Here is an 8,714-nt window from a genome sequence, read left to right as displayed (position 1 = left end):
CGAGCTATCTCTCTAGTAAGGAGAACCATAGCACTATCTTCTAGGGCATCGTCAAAGGCACGCGGACTACTTCACTGGTCGTAACTGTTTTATTCTTGTTCGACATATCGTTAGCGCGCCCGGAATCACGATCATTGAAATCTCATTAGCTCGATCACGTCGGGGTCACTTACACCTCACATATTTCAAATAAAATCTGCATAATTCTGAAGGAAACACAACTACATTTGGGTTATCTTGTTTTCACAGAAACCTGAGAATTGCTCAGAGTATTTTAATAAAATATTCAACTACTTTAAAACGCAAAAAATAGTTTATTGTATGGAATATATAGAGTGGTTCACGCAATTGTTTCGGCATAATTGGAAAATTCGAAATGTGTAGCTTTAAAAATATTGCAGAGGAAAAATCGGATTCGTCGAGGACAACCTTCGTTCAGAAAGTAAGGGAAATTGGCATTGCTGTTAATTGGTCAATTTGTATATCGGTGGTTAGAAAAGGATGCTAGCCGCTCTCGAGAGAAAGTCTCTAGTGGGAGACGTCGTTCGTTAAAAAATAGGCGTTTCGACCGTTCGCGGAGAGACGCGATCGCGAGATAGCACGTCAACGAGAGTTGTAAGTTCCCGTTACGATTAAATAATCGACGCCACGAACTGATCGATCCCCTTATTTCGATTATGATAATAAGGGTAGTTCAATGAAATTCCACAGAATTAACACAAATAAATTAATGTTTATTTCAACAACTTATTAACTAGAAAGATATAAAAGGAACAAAAAAAATGTAACTGCGTTTTGGTTGATAAGTAATGCGCGACATACCACATGTGTTGACGGTTCGACTTCTCGAAAAGTTCTGAACGCCTTTCGATTTTTTTCGTTTTTTCTGGAAGGCGACCCCCACTACGTTCGGATCACGCCACATTCTTTTACTGCGAGGTAAAATACGGGCCACGAGTCGACGTTTCTGGAAGTCGCCCTGCTTAATGAACCACGCGCTTGCCACTACAATGTTTGTTTGCCGGGCAGACGCGACGATCCGTCTGCGACATTATAGTGGCGCTATCGATAGTTAAGAATATGACCTATGGTAAGCCGCATGGCGTAACATTCTCCCCCCGTTGAGAGGGTACCGATCAAACTAGCGAGGTGTGGTTGAAGTTCCCATCTTATTTCGTCTCGGTGGCTAGTTGTTCGGGTTTCTCGAGATCGGGTTGAATTGGCAGTGGGACAAGCCTTTTGACGCCCCGATCCAAAATGCTCTTTGCCGTCTGAACTGTAGCTGTCCGGATGACACCATCGGCGCCTGGATGAACCTTGATAACTCGGCCCAGAGGCCAATGCATGGAGGGAACGTTGTCCTATCTGAGGATGACGATTGTGCCCTTTTGGATGCTGTGTCCACCCTTGCTCCATTTATTGCGGTTGGTTAGCTCGTTCAAATACTCCTTATGCCAGCGGTTCCAAAAATGTTGTTTAAGCTGTTGGATATGCTGCCATTTGGAGAGTCGGTTCGATGGAATGTCTCTGAAATCTCGATCACGTAAGCACATTAATGAATCGCCAATGAGGAAATGTCCGGGAGTGAGGGCTAGGAGATCATTTGGATCGGTGGAGATAGGAGTTAGCGGGCGGGAATTGAGGACTGCTTCTATTTCTATGATAAGAGTATTACGGTGTTAAGCTCATATGTTTCTGTTTCTCCACTCGCGCTGCGCCATAATATCCTTTGATATTTCCGATCCTCTGGTCGTACGAGGAATTGCCGATACATTTTCTCGATGTCGCCAGTGAGTACGTGCTGATGAGCGCGGAATCTAATTAATATACAAAATAAATTGTGAATTGATTCGAGAATATAGGATTTCCCCATTTTCATGATTATCGTGATTTTTGTATAAATATATTTTTTAACATACTAATAATTAGGTACTTATAAATTAGTATTATCAATTATTTTGCATTTATAATTCCGCCTCTAGTATAAGTATTAATTGAAAACTAACTTTATGTTTCAAAAAGTACTAGCAAAGTCGTTGAGTAACAAGCCACTGATGCTAACACAAATAGCATTGTCGTAATTAAATATTTCTAAATATTCATTTTTCATTTTGGACCTGTAGAAACAATTTATTATATATACTATTAGCTAAGTAATTGCATATTTAATTAAGTCGAAATATAAAACTTAGTTATTTTAATAATTTAAAAATAAAAAACTGACAAACATTTCAATTTAATTTATGGTTGGAACAAAAGACAGTTATTTTTCATTAATTGAAATATTGCAATGCAGAGTACTTTCCAAAATACGCCGAGAGTATTCCTGATGGTGAAACGAGCGTTGCTTCATCGAACGCAGCTAAAGAAAACAACATCTATGTAGTTGGTGGTACGATGCCTGAAATAGAGGGCGATAAATTGTACAATACCTGTACTATTTGGGGTCCCGATGGAACTTTGATAGCAAGACACCGAAAGGTAAGTAATATATTCCTTTATGGCTTTGAATTTGAAAATATCGGGGTGAAGAAAGTGACTCTATCTAGGAATAATTTAGGAATATACATATGTACATACGTATACTATAACCAATTCTATAATTTACGGTTTATAAAATACGTTATGATACGGGAAACGCCCATTTTTGTTGTAATGTGTTTGTTGTTGTATAAATTTTTCACATACGAAAATACTTATTTTTTCTCCTTTTTAAACATTATTAAATGATAAGATTTTTTAATAAAAGAAAGTGATAAAAACGCTGTCAGTTATTAAATAAAAAATAATTAAAGTTTAGGAGTTGGTAACTTTGATATTAATTTACAAAAGTTGCAGCAATAGAATTAGCGATTACATTTTTATGTTATTAGGTACATCTATTCGTGTTAAGGAAATTCGAGGATTTGGGAATACAAATAATTGACTATATTTCCCACACAACAGTTATACATCTATATTACACTCTGAAGAACGTCTTGCACGCACGCTTGTCGCCAACCGACTATCCTAGATTCTTCTAACATCTGGCAACAGTCTTTTGTCTCAACTAAGACCTTGACGCCCTCTGACCCTTACACACACACTCTCATGTACAGTGTAAATGTACCACTTCCCTAACAATTTTTATGATTAGATTTAAATTATTAATATTTGTATTTTTAGTAATATTAATTAGTTCTTTTATTTTATTATATAGAATTAGATATATAAATTTAAATAATAAATATTTAATTAATCGTTTTTATTATTTAATATTAATGTTTTTAATATCAATAATTTTTTAAATTTTGAGACCTAATATATTAACTTTATTATTAGGATGAGATGGTCTGGGTTTAATTTCTTATTGTTTAATTATTTATTATCAAAAATTTTTATCATTTAATTCAGGAATAATTATAGTAATTTTAAATCGTGTAGGAGATTCTAGTTTATTAATAATTATTTCTTTTTTAGTAATTTTTGGTACATGAAATTTAATTTTATATAAAATAGATTTATTAATTTTATTAATGTTCTTTTTAATAGTATTTACAAAAAGTGCACAATTAATATTTATGATGTGATTACCAGCTGCAATAATTACTCCTACTTCTGTGTCTTCATTAGTTCATTCATCAACTTTAGTTACTGCTGGAATTTATTTATTAATCAATTATGAGATAATAATTGATTTTAAATATAAAAGATTTATTTTAATAATTTCAAGAATAACAATATTAGTTTCAGGAGTTATAGCTAATTTTGAAATAGATTTTAAAAAGATTATTGCTTTATCAACATTAAGTCAATTAGGTCTTATAATAAGAATTTATTCTTTAGGAATAACAGATTTAACATTTTTATCATTGTAATACAATACAATAATTCGCGAACAGATCACTCGTTAATTGCTTTTAAAAGAATTACCACGGAAGCTTCCTAACACGCTACCCGGGGGCCAGGGATTTATTTCGTCGATAAGTTAGGTTATTAAACTTATGTTCTTTCATTGAAGACATCGATGGACGCTGTGTTCCAGAAATAGCCAATCACACTTGGCGAAGCATAATAGTAATTTACAATAACAAATACTTAAGAATGCCTAATTTTGTTAAACATAGGGTTCAATTTACAATTATGTAAATATTACTTCTTGAAAGTAACTTCTTAATCAATTTTAACAAATTTTGTAAAATCATGTAATAAACCTTATTATTTATCATACGCGTGTATTAAGCCAATTGCCAACCGAACATATTCAAACTGTATTTTTTTCAAAACGGGACCTTAAGCTCAAAAGCTTTATTTCACATATTCGACTTGTTCTTGTATGTGGTATCAGCACCTAGTCGGATGCCCGCGTTATGCAGGACACCCTGATGGCGTTGAACGCAACGATTCAAATTGAACTGAAAAGTCGTTATGTTTTCAGAGGACTTGTGTGTAGAGGATGGTTGATCGTGAGATTTATTAGACAAGATTGCTCGTTGTTGAAACCTTCAAGTATATTTTCAAATGATTAAATAAATAATTATAGATAATGTTCGCAAGGACGGTAGATACTCGTAGATACTGATCCATAACTCTCGTGAACTCTTTACGATTGCGTCCGTTTAAACTGGTATAGTATAAACAGATCGGGCGAGAGTCGGAGAATTCAAATTCGTCTTTGTTCGACGGTTCGACGGTTCGACGGTAACGTAACGGCGACATTGTTTTGCCCGGAGTTTATTTATTAATATATTATGTATGTCCTCACGATCTTGATACTCCGAAGCAAAAAAACAACAACATGATTTGAAATGTTCTCTAGCTCATGTACCGCTACGTGTACTTTCAAGGAGCAAAACTGACACAGTTCCGCTTGTGACGCGAGACGGAGATTATCGTTTCACTTCCTTTAACGCATTTTTGCCATTGAAAGACACTAATTTCTGTGACTTGCTTTATCTCTGATATAAATCTCTCTTTATATTTAAAATTTTATAGTTTTTGTGCAAACGTAAAAGGTAAGTAAATATTAATAAATATTATAATAATATAATATAATGCTATATAATAATATTAATAAATACTTCGCTATTTACTTATTTTATTTCCATTAAGGTATATTGTATTTTTCATTGCATTACTTTCATTTTTATTTAGTGTAATAATAAACGCATACGTTAATATTCATTGGCATTAGTGTAATTGTAAGCTTCACTGTAAATTTAATAAAATTTATAAGAACGGAATTATTAAAAGGGTATATATGTGTAATTAAACTAGATTCTATTCTCAATGTTACTTCATTATTTTATTATTGTTTCATATATATATATTTTTTTTTAATTTACATGTGCTTCTAAGTTAATAGAACTAAACACATGTGTATGTATTAATTGCTATATACGTCATAATTTCAACCATAATATTAAATTATGGTATGTATTATTAAAAAGTATAGTTTAATGTATATATTAAATATATATCATTTATTTGTAGATTTTAAATATGGATACTGGATCAAAGAAGGAGATTAAAGAAATGATTACCAAAGATATATCGAATATACATAATTACTTTCATTTCGAACTTTTTTAGTCTTATTGTTACGTCGATTCTTATATTTCAAGATCTAGTCTTGTATGTACGCTGGGGAGCGCTTTTATTTATTGATTCAACAAAGAATATCGTTGTAGGTGTCATACATGCGAGTAAAAGTAACGAAGTACGAGCAGTTTCACTGTAACATACTTCCTGATAATTTCTCGTTATTTATACCATAAGAAAGTATCAAAGAGGAACTCTTATCTCGAACGTGGATCTATTTGTCGATAATGCATGCGTGTAATACTCGAGTGTCGTTCACACAGCGTAAATATACGTGCAGATACGTAAACCTTTTATGATTTTTGTATCAAAGGCAGACCTGCTATAATACTCGCAAGTGAAATATAATTCTACGAAAGAAAATGGAGCAAAAGAGTTTCGTTGGTAATATATTCTTCCTTTTTCATCACAAGTTTCCTCTTTGTTGTGCTTCTGTTACATTATAATCCTGTTAGATTTACGCGCGTAAAATTTCACTTTGTTGCACTATATATCTCATCATCGCCATCTGCCGAACACCTGTGAGAAACGCGGTTTACTTTGTCTCAAAGCGAGCAAACGTCTAATTTCACAAATTGGATTTTCATCAACAGCGAGAAGGGCATATGCGATGTAAAGGAGGCTGTAAGGGTGTCCTAGGGCTTACGGTGGTTGTCACGATGCCGGAAGTGGCGCCGAGCAGACACGTCAAGGGAGAATCAGAATCGCTATTGGCAAAAACCATCACGAACATTTGTCCTTCGCGCCACCAAAATTCTATCTTCTGAGATATTTTTCGCGTTTCCGAGGTCATCGCCACTCTCCTTAACTTTGCCTTACGATGTATAATATCTCGATGTTACGGTAGTTAGAAATTTGTATCAATTTGGAGAACCTTGCAAAAGTACGCAAATCTGCTACGATAGTCGGATAGAGAGTATCGGCAGAGATCTGTTCCTTTATCGTGAAACTCTCTCGGACAACTTAGATGCTACCAGATATCGATTCTCGCATCCAACCATTTCGTAATAAACGTAGATCACCCAAGAAATTTCTCAATTGTCATCCGTTAATTTCGCGCAACTTTTGCTTTATTTTAGCTACGTGGGAACCTATTAGTGCGCAAATGTTACCCCGAAAATGTTACTCCTCTGTGCCAAATATCGTTCACGTGTATAATCAAAGTTGCATAAAACCGCGTACAATTGCATCAGGAAATTTCTAATAATTTGCTCGTCTCGCAGGACGAAAACAGGCTCACGAAGGATCCCTCTGTTCTGGCTATCGAATGTACCGCAAGCACGTAGTTTCAAGTGTCCGTTCTCTAGAAAATTCGAAACAATTTATGGTCGATGGTCGAGTGAACGGTGCAACGGTCGAGTCGGAAAGATCAGAAAGACAAATCGTCATAGTTCGAACAGACCGGGAAGCAGAAACGCACTTCCATGATCATTTGTATCGTTGCTCGATCTGTTGCAGCGCAATGACCGAGCAAGCTGTTGATTTTTCTTTTTCTGCGATGCTACTATACTCTACACTCTATGCTTTATACCGTTCTTTTGCCCGCTATTTACCTTGTACGCGAACTTTTTATCGCTAGTGGATTGCAAAAATCCTTTTTTATCACGAATTTTACGTGACAATGCGTAGGTCAAGGTGGACGTAAGACAAAGGAAGGTGTAGATAAATAAGACAGGGTGTATTTAAAAATAATAAGTTATTTATTACAGTTTATTTAATATGTATACAGGCTATTCGTATTATAGCAGCGATAGCTAGTGTTAAATTAACAATGACAGTTTCTATCGTAGTTAATATTATATTGGTTATTGGCCATGACGAAGGCGAATTTTGATAGCCCTGGTCGAGGTCGGTGGTCTGGATCTATAACAAATAATACTATATTAATATAGCAAAGAAATGTCGTAAATATCGATATCATTTGCAAGGCGATTCTTTTTGGCCATAGTGAAATTATGTTGATCAGTTTGTGGATATTAGGTTGAAATTAGATAATAAAGTTATAGATTTACCCGTTTTAAGGGATTGTTCAGGCGCCGTTAATTCACTGGATATGTCGCCCTGAAGCAGGATGTTTAAATTTTGGATCATATATTGTACTGATAGGAAGTATTTTATCGATACAATTATGAGTTTATTTGATTAAAATATCTAACGTAGTGTCTAGTCACCAAACGAATTAGTAGATCAGCCGTGAACAATGGCAGTAATTTGTATAATAACAAAGGATAAGCCAAATATAGCAGAATGACTCATCGGCTAGCGGGAGGTTGTGCCTAATTATCAAAAGCGAAAGAAATATGAAAGATCCTAGTTTGTAGGACTTGTTGACAATCAATGTCAACAATTTTTTCGTTTGGTCCATAGAATGTTTTGAGTGGGCTGTATTTCGACACACGACAAAATTGATAACGTAAATAAATCTTATATATTTGTTTCAAGAAATGATAGCTTGCTTGTGAGCGGTATCTTTAGACAGGTTGTTGAAAACTGGATGTTAATTCGGATTTTATATTTTCAATAACTTCGCATGAGTATTTTAGTCAAATCTAGCACGAATCGAACAGGTGAAAACAATCTATACGGCGTTCGTGCTGAGGTGGTATGGTGATAGGTGCGTAAGGAACTACTCTTGGTGTTTTTAACGAACAATAGTTTATTTAGAACTAATCAACAATCAGAGTTAACAATTAACAATTAACAATTACACTTAACAGACAATTGGTAACAACTAACAAATAACGATAGACACCGAGAGATCATTCGACGCGTTGCTATGCAAATAATACCGAGGAGTTACACATTTAATGGCGTAAGACAGACTGCCTGTGCTTTTGTTTCGGATCGCGCAGATTCTTCCCTTCGTAGCCCATCGATATCGTAGCCCAGTGCTGGCACGTGTATGCTCTTCCGAGAATTCGGCGGAAAGAGTGTGGAGATATCGATGGTACATTGGGCACGTCGGTGTTGCGCTTTGGCGGCGTCGCGCTTTGCATCCGGAGCCGTTGAAAAGTTCCGTGACCCGTGCCGCCACAGTGCTTGGCAGGCTTTTATTTTGTTTACCTAGTGGATCGGTATGATAGAGTTCGAGACATGTGGAAAGTACGGCTTCCAGGCAAGCAGGGGCTGATTCA

This window comes from Bombus vancouverensis, unplaced genomic scaffold (genome assembly GCF_051014615.1).
Source record: "Bombus vancouverensis nearcticus unplaced genomic scaffold, iyBomVanc1_principal scaffold0022, whole genome shotgun sequence".
NCBI classification, from domain to species: domain Eukaryota; kingdom Metazoa; phylum Arthropoda; class Insecta; order Hymenoptera; family Apidae; genus Bombus; species Bombus vancouverensis.
The sequence above is the reverse complement of the archived record's forward strand: the minus strand, read 5'-3'. Positions refer to the sequence as shown.